General features: G+C 46.0%; 1 pseudogene across 1 annotated transcript in view; it reads left to right on the top strand.

Annotated features, from left to right (window-relative positions):
- Positions 1-14,293, top strand: part of LOC310753764 (inositol polyphosphate 5-phosphatase OCRL-like) — a 268,626-nt pseudogene that overhangs the window by 29,880 nt on the left and 224,453 nt on the right. Inside the window, exons 8-9 of the transcript in view lie at positions 9,861-9,961; positions 10,485-10,569. The product of the transcript in view is annotated as an inositol polyphosphate 5-phosphatase OCRL-like (transcript). The remainder of the gene's footprint in view (positions 1-9,860; positions 9,962-10,484; positions 10,570-14,293) is intronic.

The following is a 14,293-nucleotide window of genomic DNA, read 5'->3' on the forward strand; positions in this document are numbered from 1 at the left end:
TTGCCACTCTGTAAAGATTGATACCCCCTTTATTATAGGGATAGTCTGAAACAAGAATAGCATCTTAGGAAGGACGCTCATCTTTATAGAAGAAATTCTACCCCAAAAGGATAGTTTCAGTCTGCCCCATACTTCCAGGTCTTTCCTTATTTTGTTCCACACCGGAATATAGTTGTTTTGAAATAAATCAATATTTTTGGGAGTTAGCCAGATTCCCAAATATTTTACCTTTTTCACCACATCTATCTCTGTTTTTTGTTGCATTATTTCTATCATACTTTGGTCCATATTTTTTGCTATTATTTTGGTTTTCTTTTTATTTAATCTAAACCCTGTGTAATGGGAATTGGGGTTGCTTGTGGGTAAATTCCAAACTGCTCCCAGCTGTTGGGGTAGCTAAACCTTTCCCTGATTTGACAGCCCTTACAAGGCGACTGTCTCAGTCACTGGCAGAATCCGTCAGTGGGCGTTCCCTAAACTTCTTCCAACATAAAAGCTGTTTGACGCCAAGTCTCCTCCTCGCCTCTCTGCGCGGAAGTCTCCTGCGCAGAGTGGGCGTGGCCAGCGGAGGTCCTGGGCTCTCCCCGCTAGACCCTGTGGAAGGGTCTTGGAGCCCTCTCTCCGAAGACCTTCCCTCCTCCCCTTCTTTCCTGGTGTCACGCTTATTTCCTTCCCCAATGGAAGTATTCTCCCTCTCCCTGCTGGTCCCTTCTCCTGCATCATCGGAGAGCCCTACCTCCGCTCTGAGCTCCGATGTCAGTTCCCTGACATCCACCTCCCTCCCAGGACCCCCCTCACCTCCTTCCCTTTTCCTTGGCGGTGATGCAGGGAATCCCCTGAAGGAGCTATCCCCATCCCCAGAAGATTCAAACATTGCTCTCCACCGGCTACTATCTCTTCGCACCGGGTAATCTTCCCAGTCCGATTCCTCTCCCTCGGATACCTCTCCTCCCTCCTCTTCGGAAGCAGGAAACCCCATGAAATCTTCTTCCTCATCTGTGGTGCCAAATTGCTCCTCCCAGAACCTCGCTGTTGGTTTGGGCTTCCTTGGGAACCTGCTGTGAAACTCCCCCCGGAGATACTCATCCCTGACGGTTTCCGCAGGAACCCACGTGTTTTCAGACTCGGGCTCCCCCTCCCAAGCCACCAAATACTCCACCTGTCCCCTTTGCCATCTTGAATCGAGTATTTCCGCAGCTTGACTACTAAGTTCCCTTTCCTCTACGTGTGGGTGTGTGGGGACCTCTCTCTCTCGCCTTGGAAATTCCAGTCCCTCCCTATATGGGGAGAGTAACGACCTATGGAACACCGGGTATAGTTTCATACTGGTCGGCAACTTGAGCCTAAAGGCCACGGGATTAACCTGCTGTGTCACCTCGAAAGGTCCCAGCCGCCTTGGCCGCAACTTCTTGCAACCTCCCTTGAACGGTAACCCTTGTGTTGACAACCACACCCGGTCTCCAACCCGTATGGTTTCCCCTCCCCTGTGGTGCTTGTCTGCCTGCCTCTTGTACACTTCCTTGGCCCGTTCCAAGTTCATCTTAAGCTGTTGGTGTAAGGCCTCCATTTCTTCCACAAACTGCTCCGCTGCCGGTACACTCCACCTCCCCTCCCCTTCCCCTGGGAAGGCCCTGGGGTGACACCCATAATTGGCCATGAACGGGCTCATTCCCGTGGACACATGTTCCGCGTTATTGTACGCAAATTCAGCCAGCGCTAGTTTGTCCACCCAATCGTTCTCCCTTTCGTTGACATAGCAGCGTAGGTACTGTTGAAGTATGCTATTAGCTCTTTCTGCTTGTCCGTTGGTCTCTGGGTGTCTGGCCGTCGAGAAGCTTACTTCTACATCCAGCAGGCTCATGAGCTTTCTCCAGAATCTGGAAGTAAATTGCCGGCCTCTGTCGGACAAAACCCTCAAGGGGGCGCCATGCAACCTGAAGACATGACCTACAAACAGCCTAGCTGTTTCCTCTGCCGTCACTGCATGCGAGCAAGCAATAAAATGGCACATTTTGGTCATCAAGTCAGCTACCACCATGACTGCTGTTTTTCCCCTGGACTTGGGTAAATCTGTCATAAAATCAATTGATACCACCTCCCATGGTCTTTCTGGTGTGGGTAAGGGTTCCAGTAACCCAGCGGGTGCTGCCCTCTCCCCTTTAGCCCGCTGGCAGCGCTCGCACCCCCGTACGTATTCCCTCACATCTTCCCTCACCCTTGGCCACCAGAACTGCCTAGTGACAAGCAACATGGTTTTGTGTTGACCGAAATGTCCCGCCGTGGGGTTGTCATGAAGTTGTTTGAGTACCCTTCTCCTCAAGTCCCCTTCGGGTATGTACAACGCTCCTTTATAGTACAAAGCCCCCTCCTTAACCTCAAAACCCCCCTGATTTTCTCCAGCATCTCGGATCTCCCTGATTTTAGCTTGGGCGTACTGGTCATCCCTCGTCAACCCGGCTAGCTCTTGTCTCCCTACCAACGCTGCACCACACACCCATCGATCCGCGGGTATGACATGGCGTACTTCCGGCACTTCCTCTCCTTCCAAGTACTCAGGTTTGCGAGAAAGAGCGTCTGCTCTGACGTTTTCCTTCCCCGGCACATACCTAATCTCAAACAAAAACTTGGAAAACTCCTGTGCCCATCGCACCTGCCTTTGGTTCAGAACTCGCGCCGTCCTCCAATATTCCAGGTTCTTATGGTCCGTGCACACCTGGATCTTGTGCTGTGCACCTATTAGAAAATGTCTCCAGCGGCGAAAAGCCTCATGGATTGCCAGCAGTTCCCGGTCATACACCGTGTAGTTTTGTTCTGACTTGTTCAGCTTCCTTGAGAAAAAGGCGCACGGCTTCCACTCTCCCTGATTTCCCGGCTGGAGCAATACGGCTCCCACCGCTCTGTCTGATGCGTCTGTCTCCAGCCTCATCGGTTTCTGCAGATCTACGTGTAAGAGTTGCTCTTCTGAAGTGAACGCCCTCTTTAGCTTCTCAAAGGACTGCTGAGCCTCTTCCGTCCATTCAAACTTCTTCTTGCTGCTGAGGCAATCGGTTATGGGTGCCGTTAAGTGGGCGAAGTTCTTGATGAACTTCCTGTAGAAGTTTCCAAACCCCAGGAACCTCTTCACGTCCTTCCGATTCTTGGGAGTCTTCCATTCTAGCACTGCCTGCACCTTGCCTGGGTCCATGGCTAAGCCTTTGTCCGACAACCTGTAACCCAGGAACTCCACCTCTCTGGCGTGGAACTGGCATTTCTCCAGTTTGACCCACAGCTGGTGCTCCTGCAGCCTTTTCAGCACTTCCCTGACGTCCTTTACATGCTGCTCTTCGTTCTCCGAGTAGATTAACACGTCGTCCAAGAAAGCCACGCAATTCTTGTACAGTAGGGACCCCAGCACGTGGTGCATGAAAGCTTGAAAGGTGCTTGAGCCTGATTGTAATCCAAAAGGCATAACGAGGTACTCAAAGGCCCCCAGAGGGGTGAACATGGTGGTTTTCCATTCATCCCCCTCCCTCATCCTTATCAAATTGTAAGCCCCCCGAAGGTCCAACTTGGTAAAGACCTTCCCTTTCCTTACTCTGGCCAAAATGTTGTCAATCCTGGGCATTGGGAAGGTCACTGGTTCCGGCACAAGGTTTAACCTCCTGTAATCTACGACCAATCTGGGCTCTTTGGAGTCTCTCTTGTCCACAAAGAACGCTGGACTACCCCCCACCGCCCTCGATTCTCGTATGAAACCCCTCTTCAGGTTCTTGTCAATAAACCTCCGCAACTCCTGCATCTCCCTGTCCGACATGGCGTACAGCTTACCCACCGGCAGCTGAGCCCCTGGGAGAAGGTTGATCTGACAGTCAAAGGGTCTGTGGGGGGGTAGCCTATCCGCCTCCTTCTCACTGAAGACTTCTCCCAGGTCGGCGTACTGAGGTGGTACTCTCCCCTTTTCTCCTACCGCCAGCCCTGCCACCCTGGCAACTGCCATCCTCTGGGGTTCCTCCCCGTGGCAATGCTCTACGCAGTGGGCTGACCCAAAGGTGACTGTCCGCTGGTGCCATCCTACCACTGGATCGTGCAGTGCCAGCCAACTCATTCCCAGTATGATTGGTGGTCCTGCTAGTGTGGCTACGTGAAAAGCAATTGTCTCAGTGTGTCTGGAAACCCTCATTCTCATGGGAAGGGTTTGGTGTGTCACTTCCCCTCCCAGAAGTTCTCTCCCATCAATGGTCGTTACTTGCAAGGGGTGTGCTAGAGGCACCACGGGGAGCTGGTGTTCTAGCGCAAAATCCCTGCTAAAGAAGTTGCAAGAGCTGCCTGAATCCAGCAGCGCCTTCACCTTAATTGGGTGTCCGTTGGGGAGTTCTAGTTCCACCTCTAGGGCTATGGCTGCCCGGGGAGGGTCTGGTTTGGGCACCTTTACTGGTTGCTCGCCTGGCTGCTGTGCCCACTTTTCTGCAGCCAAGCATTCCCGTTTCCCTCCTTTTTATCACTTTCCTCCTCACCTCCCACTGCCCCCACCATTCCTTGCCACGCCTTTTTCTGAGGGCAGACTCTGGCAAAATGTCCCGGCTGCTGGCAAAGAAAACACTTCCTTTTCATCTTTCCCTCCTTCTTGCGAACTTCGCTGGAGTTTGAAACCCCGCGCGCGCTCACTCCTCCAATCTCCATTGGTTCCGCGGGCGGCGCAGGTTGCTCCGGCACGTCCGGAATGCGGTTGTCATACCAACGCTCTGCTCTCCCTTCCCGCCTTTCTAGAGCTCGCGCCTCTTGCCGTACTCCCACAGCCAGCGCCATTTTGGTCAGCTGGTCCATCGATTCCGGGCGGGGTGAGCGGGAAAGTTCATCTTTTACCTAAGGGGATAAGCCTTCCTCAAATAACATTTGCACTGGCGGGGATCCTAGTTCCCAACCAAGTTGGTGGATCAGCATCGCAAAACGCGACCAGTACTCTCTCACTGATTGGCTCCCTTGTTTGCACCCCATCAGTTCCTGGCGCGTCACGCTCTGCTCCACATCACTCGAGAACATATGGTCCATTGCGCTAAAAAAGTTTCTCAAATCCTTCAGGGCAGCATTCTCCGACGCCATTAAGGGTCTGATCCAATCTCTGGCAGCCCCTTGCAGATGCCCTACCACATAAGCCACTCTCTCTCCATCGTCCACAAAGTCACCATACTGCAGGTCCAGTGCATACTGCATTTCTGTCTTAAATGCATTATAATCTCTGGGATTCCCCCCAAACTTCTGCACTAGTCCCGGTACCTTCCTTGCGATGGGGGTGGGCTTCCCCTGGGCATCCTGAGTCCGCCTTTCATCCAGCCGCGCCGCTAGTAGGGCCAGTTGCTGCTCCAAATCTCTGTTTCTCTCCTCCAGAGTTGGTTCTCCCCTGGCCCCCTCTCCAGCGCCTGCTCCTCCGGTTTGACTCATGATGCTGCTCCTTGCTGCTCTGCCCACAAGCAACTTAGAGGACTGACGGATTGCTGTAATGGGAATTGGGGTTGCTTGTGGGTAAATTCCAAACTGCTCCCAGCTGTTGGGGTAGCTAAACCTTTCCCTGATTTGACAGCCCTTACAAGGCGACTGTCTCAGTCACTGGCAGAATCCGTCAGTGGGCGTTCCCTAAACTTCTTCCAACATAAAAGCTGTTTGACGCCAAGTCTCCTCCTCGCCTCTCTGCGCGGAAGTCTCCTGCGCAGAGTGGGCGTGGCCAGCGGAGGTCCTGGGCTCTCCCCGCTAGACCCTGTGGAAGGGTCTTGGAGCCCTCTCTCCGAAGACCTTTCCTCCTCCCCTTCTTTCCTGGTGTCACGCTTATTTCCTTCCCCAATGGAAGTATTCTCCCTCTCCCTGCTGGTCCCTTCTCCTGCATCATCGGAGCGCCCTACCTCCGCTCTGCGCTCCGATGTCAGTTCTCTGACACCCTGCTACAATTCCAAATTGTTCCATCTCCTTCAATATTTCTATTACACCTTCTGTTGGTTCTTCAATTGTTATTACCAGATCATCTGCAAAGGCTTTCACTTTATATTCATTCTGGCCAACTGTCACCCCTTTTATTAAATCATTTTGTCTAATCGCCCTCAGCAGGACCTCCAGGACCGTTATAAATAACAATGGTGAAAGTGGACATCCCTGTCTAGTTCCTTTTGTTATTTGTATATCTTCCGTGACAACATTGTTGACAATCAATTTTGCTTTTTGCTCTGTATATATAGCTTTTATCCCATTAAAGAATTCGTCCCCCACATCCATACATTCTAAGTTCTTGAGCATAAAATCCCAAACAATGTTATCAAATCCTTTAAGTTTCAGCTTTGCAACCATACTCCCCCCGGAACCCAAAGACTTTGGTTTCCCGGAAGCTGCCCGGCGGGTCATGGGAATAACGCCGCCGGATCGCTAGTCGGCATCGTTTATGGTCGGAACTACGCATGGCCGTTCTTAGTTGGTGGAGCGATTTGTCTGGTTAATGTTATCAAAGGCCTTCTCTGCATCCACAAACATTAGGATAGCTTGTTTTTCATTCCTGGCAGTCAGATATTCCAAAATATTTATTATATTTCTTATGTTATTTCTCTACTGTCTGCCAGGAAGAAAACCTGCTTGATCTTCGTGTATAATTTCTTGTAGAATCTTTTTCATTCTATTCGCTAGAATCCCTGCATATATCTTATAATCTGTGTTCAATAGTGAGATAGGCCTGTAATTCTTAACTTGTGTTAAGTCCGAATCTTGTTTGGGGATAAATGTAATAAATGCTTCTTTCCAGGTTTCCGGGATGTCTCTTTCTTTTAAGATATTATTCATGACTTCTTTCAACGGTATCATCAACACATCTCTCAATTCTTTGTCATATCTTGATGTGAATCCATCTGGTCCTGGGGCTTTCCCCCTCTTCAATTCTTTTATTGCCTCATTTATTTCATCACTGCTTATTGGGGCGTTCAGTTGTCCTTTTCTTTCCGTCGGGATCTTTTGCACCTTTTTTTCTTTCAAAAATCGTTCTATTTTCCTCATATTGTTCCTCTCTTTGTTCTTGTATAGTTGCCTATAAAAGTCTAGAAATCCTTTTCTAATACCTTTTGGATTATCGATTTCTTCACCATTGACATTGATCTTATTAACTGTATTCTGTTCCTTTCTTTTTTTAATTTGCCACGCAAGCCATTTTCCTGATTTGTTCGCAAATTCGAAATTTTTCTGTCTTAACACTTTGATATTTATTTCGACTTCTTTATTTATTATCATTGCAAATTGGGTTTGCAAAGTCTTAATTTCTTGTCTTATTTTTTGGTTATTTGGTTTTTTAATCAGTTTTTGTTCATTGTCCATTATCTGCTTTAAAATTTCTTTTTTACTTTTTTCTCTGTTTTGTTCTTCAATGAGTTCTGTTGGATAAAGAAGCCTCTCATCACTACTTTGCTTGCGTCCCAAACAATACTCATTTTTGTACCTTTGTTACTGTTATCAACAAAATACTCAGTTAATTTCTTTTGTGCTTTTTCTATAACTTTTTGATCATCCAATAGGTAATCATTAATTCTCCATCTAAAGGTTCTTTCTTCAAATCCTTTTATTTCCATTTTTATTGGGTTGTGGTCTGAAATTACTTTTGGTTGGATCTCAATTTGTGATATTCTTGGAGTCAGTTCATTTGAGACCCATATTTGATCTATTCTCGACATTGACTGATTTGGTTCCGAGAAGAAAGTGAATTGTTTCTCCAGTGGATGTCTCAATCACCAAATATCTATCAAATTACAGTTCTTAACCATTGAGAAGAAAGTCTTAGGTAATTTCCCCTCTTTACTTAGTCCATCTCTTAGCCTGTCCATCACCAATGAGACCACTCCATTCATATCCCCCATTATTATAATTTTCTGATCCATATATTCGAATAATTTTTCTTCTAGAGTTTTATAGAAGTTTGTCTTATTTCCATTAGGTGCATAGATCCCGACAATTATCAGACTTTCACCTTGCCATCTGATCCGGACTGCTATGATTCTTCCTTCTTCGTCTTTAAATATTTGTTGTGATTCAATTTTACTGTTGATGTATAAAACCACCCCTCTTTTTTTCTCTTTATCTGAAGATACAAATTCATTTCCCAATCTTTTATTAATCAAGATTTTTCTATGTTTTCTTGCAACGTGTGTTTCTTGTAAACATATAATGTCCAAATTTTTCTTCTTTAAAAATTGTTCAATTCTATTCCGGTTTTTTTTCTTGTTCATCCCATTAATATTCCAATTCCATAATTTTAATGACATGATGATTTCCAATTAAATAATTTTATGTTATTTTATGTTATTTTAGTTTTTATGATCTAATTGTTTCTTCTCCTTTTTCCTCTTCTGCCTTCTTCTCCTGATCTTCTTCTTCTTCATCTATTTCTGATTCATCCTTAGCTCCAGCTCCTTCATCTTCTCCTTCTTCTCCATCTCCTACATTTAGGTCCTTATACCTTCTCAGGAATTTTCCTGTTTCCTCTGGGTTCAGCAATCTGTGCTTTTTACTTTTGTAAAAAAAAGAAATTCCTTCTGGAAATTCCTATTTGAAATCAATGTTATTTTTCTTCAAAATCTGCACCAATGGCTTATATGGCTCTCTTCGTTTTAACAATCTTATCGGTATATCTTTGAAAATGATTATGTAATTTCCTTCTATGTATAGTCTTTTCTCTCTGTTTTTCTGCAATATCAAATTTCTCATCTCCCTATCTTTAAAGGTGATTAAACAGTCTCATGTAAATTTCCTTGCCTTGGTTGTTCTTGGTTGTTCTTACTTTCATTCTAAATGCATTCTGTACTGTCTTTGCTACCTCTTCTATTGGTAATTACATCCATTTAGCCAATTCTGATATCAGCCTCTCCTTAATATTCTCATATATTTTCCAAATATATGTTCAATTTTGAATTAATTTAAGCCACTAAAGGACATAGAATTCCCACCGGTAAATCCAGATTATTCTTATAGGGAGAGATATCTTCTACCCGAAGGAGTCTCAAAGCAGCTAACATTCTTCTTTACCTTCCTCCCCAACAAACACTCTGTGAAGCGAGTGGGGCTGAGAGACTTCAGAGAAGTGTGACTGGCCCAAGGTCACCCAGCAGCTGCATGTGGAGGAGCGGAGACATGAACCCGGTTCCCCAGATTACAAGTCTATTGCTCTTAACCACTACACCACACTGGCTCTCTAGCCAAACCTCATGTCCACAGCTGCATATTTAGTAAGCTTTTGGGTGAACTGCACATCTGGAGTGGGAGGATTACTAGCTGCATATTAAAAGGGGGAGGGGGAGCTTGGATTTGGGGTGCAAGCAATTTGTTTTTTGTTTCCCCACTCGAGATGCTTGCTGTGGCTAGGGCCGGGCGATATGTCAATATAGATATATTTTCAAATCAGCTTGAAGTCTAGATAGTGAGACTGGTTTCATAATTTCTGACCTGGCAATATATTGCGAATCATGATGTGTGTGTGTACTATGCAAAAAACACCATGTGGGGGGAAACTGTGAAGCCAGACAATGCTTCTCTAGATTCCTGCAGCCCCTGTGGACTCTGCTGGTTCAGCTTTCCCCTGCCCTCCTGCAGGGGGCAGCAAAAATCACAATGCGGGGGAAACCGTGAAGCCAGCCAATGCCTCTACAAAGCTCCATCTTATTTCAGACATCGTGATATATTGGTGTATTGCAATGTTTAGCTAGTGATATATCACCGTGTTGAAAGCCTGCTATCGCCCAGCCCTAGTTGTGACCTCAGAGGGCAAGACTTGTCCACCCAGCTGGAGCAAGGAAAGAATGCATACAGGCACACATTCTGTCAGGCTCTCATGCCAGTCCCCCTTGTCATTGGACCTCCAGGAGAAGCAGTTTCTGGATATCGTACCCCAGGATGGTGATGACTCCACTGAGCGGCCAAGGAGATCTGGCTTTTGGTGGACCACCTCTTCAAGAATGCCTGCCACCAGGTGAGCTGAGGGGGACGGTACCATTGAAAGGATGGGTGTGGGCTGGAATCCAGTACCAGTTTTGGGGTGTGCAGGTTCCAAACGCCCCAATTGATTTATATCTTAGCTACCGACTCGCTCTTACAAACTCCTGCTGTGAGTATAGTGGCACCTTGGTGGAGCGGGAGCGGGTGGGACATCCAGCATATACTATTCCTTAGAGCAGCTCAGAAGAACCCAAGTGTTCCCAACCATTCTCTGTCTATCCCTAGCAAAGCGGCTCTCTGAGACTGGCCACTAGAAGAAGCGGGGAATGATTTCACTCTCCCATTGCCCCAAATCAGGAGAAGGGTAGTAGGAATGCTACTGTGGAAAGCAGGCGGGATACAATTCTCAGCCCTTGTGCCAGCTCTCTTGGTGATGGGCTTCTCTCCATTGTGGCATTCCTCGACCTCACATTATGCACCCCAGGGCTGGATTGTTCTTCATGCTATCCAGGATGTACCTCATCCCTTCCGAACGCATGGGTGATACTCTGCTTCAGGAGGACCTCTTCCAGGCCCCGGGCACGCAGGACGAGCTGCAGGAGAAAATTGAGTGCCTGGACACCAGCATTCCCGAGACGATCTGTATCCTCTTTGGGGGACATTGTTGGGGAGCAGGGCTGCTTGGTGGTTTTCTTTCGCTCTTGGCTGGAGTGGACCTCACTTTTATATACCTGGTGGCTTAGGTTCCTAGGCCACCCCATCCTTAAGGCTCTGGGACACAGCACAATGAAATGCCCAAAGTCAAGTCTAGTCATGCATCCAAACAGCTTCACAGCTTTAACCCCCATTTGAAAACATCATCCTGGCTAGATAGAGCAGAGGTGGGGAACCTTGACAGGCCCGCAGGCCCCACATCTAGCATCATACGTGGTGTCAAGGTAAAGACATGGCTGCAAAGGAGCTTCAAGGGTGCGTTCAATTGTTCTTTGGCAAGCAGGGTTTCTTGACCGCACTTTTGGAGTTGACCACTAGTATTTGTTGTTTGGATTGAAACCATGCCTGCAGAAGGACATTTCCTTGGCAGATCAGCTTTGCAGGCAGCTTCGTCAAGAGGGGAGGTGTGGGATAATTACAGTGGGGTGGCTCAGTTGGTAGAGCGTGACACTCTTAATCTCAGGGCTGCGGGTTCAAAATGTGGGGTAATAAGCAAAGGATTTTAGGTATACTAAAAACAACAAGACCGCCCATAAAATGTATGCTATTGCTATGCCAAAATGAGAGAAAATTAGTTGGAGGGAGGCAAGGGATGGGGCCACGGACCCCTGATTGGGAATAACGGAACTAGATGGTCCTCGGTGTCCCTTCCAACTCCACAATTCTATGATTCTGTGTCTTAAACACAAATCTTGAGGAATAGTGTGTGTGGGGGGTTCTGTTTGAACTTTCCCAGCCTTTGCTTTATTCTGATTTGCGCTTGCGTCCCTACTCCCCACGTGTAGAATTGCTATACCTTTGGATTTTCCTGGACATTCAAGCGTTTCCCAAATGGACACTTGTTTCCAACGGCCAAATCCCGGCGGATGGCAACCCTACCCAATTGTGCCAGATTGCCTGGCATACATTACAAGCATCTAGTCACATAGATTCTCCAGAATCCCGGGGCTAGCCCACCTGACGGGAAGAGTCCGCGACCAGAAGGAGGAGGAGTACCAGGAAGAATGGACAAAATGCAAAGATTATTTAGCTGAATATGTCAAGACAACCTAACTGGAAAAGCTTGCAAATATGAGATAGGTTTAGGATTTAAATATGTAAGGATAGGAATTAAGATGTTTCAAGCTAGATTAGAAAGAATGAAAGATGTGATCAAGTTTTGTTTTTTGTTTTTTGTTTTTTTGTGTGTGTGTTTTTTTTAAGAAGATTGATTTTGGAAAACTGTTAAAATGAAATACAATGAAATTCAACCAGGGGGATTTGAGGAAGTCACTTAACAATGTTATCAATATTGATTGGTTTAATTACAATTAGGATGTTTGTTTGTTTGTTTGTCTTAAATTTTTTTTGGAAAATTAATTTAAAAAACTGAAAAGAAAAACACCATAGATTATCCAGAATCCCAAGCAGCGACATTGTGAAACTTTCATAGGAATAAAAGGTAGGGGGGAAGGAGGCACAATGTCAAGCAGGTAACAGAATAAACCCGAGCACTGTGGGTCTAAAACCGGCCCCTGAATCTCTTGCTCCCCACTCTGCCCTTCTAACAAGACCATTTTTTTTGCTTGCTGGATGGCTGTGTGCAATGAGAGCTCAGTCACTGAGGAAGGGTGCTGGCCCAGTGGGAGAAGTATGTGCTTGGCATGCAGGTGATCCAAAAATCAATTCAAGCCCAAAATTCCAGTTCTCATGTTTTCTGTCGAAATGGCTAATTTAAAGGGGAATAGCATGGTGCCTTCCACAGAGTCAGACCACTGAGCCGCCTAACTCCTTAAGGGAGGACCAGAGCTCGCTGGTGATGCAGGTCCCAGAACAGTCTCCAGCATCTCCAGGTGAAACTGAAAACATCACCTGCCTGGAACCTTGTAGAGCCACTGCCAATCAGTACAGACAGTTCTGAGTTAGGTAGCTATGATCCATCCACCATCACCATTTGCCCGAAGCAAAGGCACATCGCTGGTCCAAATCTTTGAAAGAAGTTCCCTGCTCACCAAGCCACCTGCCCTCCTTTATGCATTGTCGATGGCTTATCAAAGGGATCCTCACTGCAAGTCTCATCAAGGCAGACAGCTTGATGAAATCTTGGTGCCCTTTCTTACAAAATGCTAACAGGGACAATGGCACCAGTTGCCCTCTGGACTCACAGGGTGCAGCTGATTTTGGAGCCATCAATTGTACACATTTGGAATGGCCCTTGAGAAATGATGCTCTGCCTATATTGAGCAGCTTACCACCTTGTTGTTTGTTAAAAACTTGAATAAAAAGCATGCTTAAAATAAAACAGGAAAGATGAAATTTTGCTGGCTTCTTGAGAAAAGAATAATGCCTCATTATTTGTATCTGCTTTTAAATGTTGTTTCTCTTCTCTTTGTCATGAGTTTTACTGGGTCTGTGGTCATTTTAAGTTGCTTACCTTCACTAAAATATATAAATCTACTCGACTGGAAACTTTTATTATCCAAATTCAAACCCACTTTGGATAGCAAAATTCCTGGAGTGGGGAGGAGGGTTCAATGTTCTAATAGATTAGATATGGACAGTCCTTCAGTACAGCAAAACTTGACACTTTGAAACCTTTGAGTCCTTTCCAAAAGGACTTCACCCACTATTTAGGGGGGAAGTATGTCAGAACTGACCTTCTGCAGTACTGATTCCACATTCTTGGACTCCTAATCTTACACGTAAATTAGAGCTGGAACCATCTCAGGCCCTATGGCTCTTGAAATGACCATGACCTATTGAGCAAAACCACAGAATCCACCTCTCTGGTGACTAAACCCCACTTGCTTTTACAAAATAAATTAACAACAGAGGAAAATCATGGAAGAAATAAAATGGCTTTTGAAATTAACAAAGGCGATTCCTTTTATCCACATGTATTACGGGACATGTTCAAAGCGCCCCTAAGGAGAAATTCTGTAAGCAAAGGTAGCAGGCTTTGAAAAGCTTATGCAGATACACAAGGACACATTGCTAAAAGAAACAAAGGGATTTGGAGGGACCATGAGTGAACAGGTAGTACCAGAATGTACAGAATTGTACCTAGAAAAAGGTTACAACTGGATTACCTTTTTGTAAACAAAAGCAACAACAACCCCCAAAATAAAACTCGGAAGCAGCAGGACTCCTTAGGAACTCTTCAAAAAACAAAACACAAAACTGCATATCCCTACCTAGTCACCAAATGTGAGGGAAAACGTAAGCCAGCATCTTACACTGCTTTAAATGATAGCCAGATTCTGCAATTTTTTACCACACCAGAAGTAAAAGCACGGGGCATTAATAAGTTTTTGAAAAATCATGCACTTCATTTGTAGGCAAGGGAAAGCTTTCTGAAATGTACAAAATCTTACTAAGACACACAATCTGTTGAAATGACCAAGCAGCGGACGAGATTCGGGGACAGTGGTGTGCCGCCTGGGGAAATGTTCCTTTCCATTCACCTTAAGCAAAGATGTGGTGACCTTGTGCATCCATAAATAACTTTCAGAAATGTATTTCATTACTTCCCGAAGCTTCTCAATGGGCTACCAAATGGCATTTCTTTCTATTTTGGATGAAACTGGGGAAGCAGCTTTAGAAGAAGGGGTTGCTGACATTCACTGGCCTGGAAAACACCTGATGCCAATATGATGGCAAATTGTGGGTGGTG

This window comes from Podarcis filfolensis, assembly GCF_964270895.1.
Source record: "Podarcis filfolensis genome assembly, chromosome: W".
NCBI classification, from domain to species: Eukaryota; Metazoa; Chordata; class Lepidosauria; order Squamata; family Lacertidae; genus Podarcis; species Podarcis filfolensis.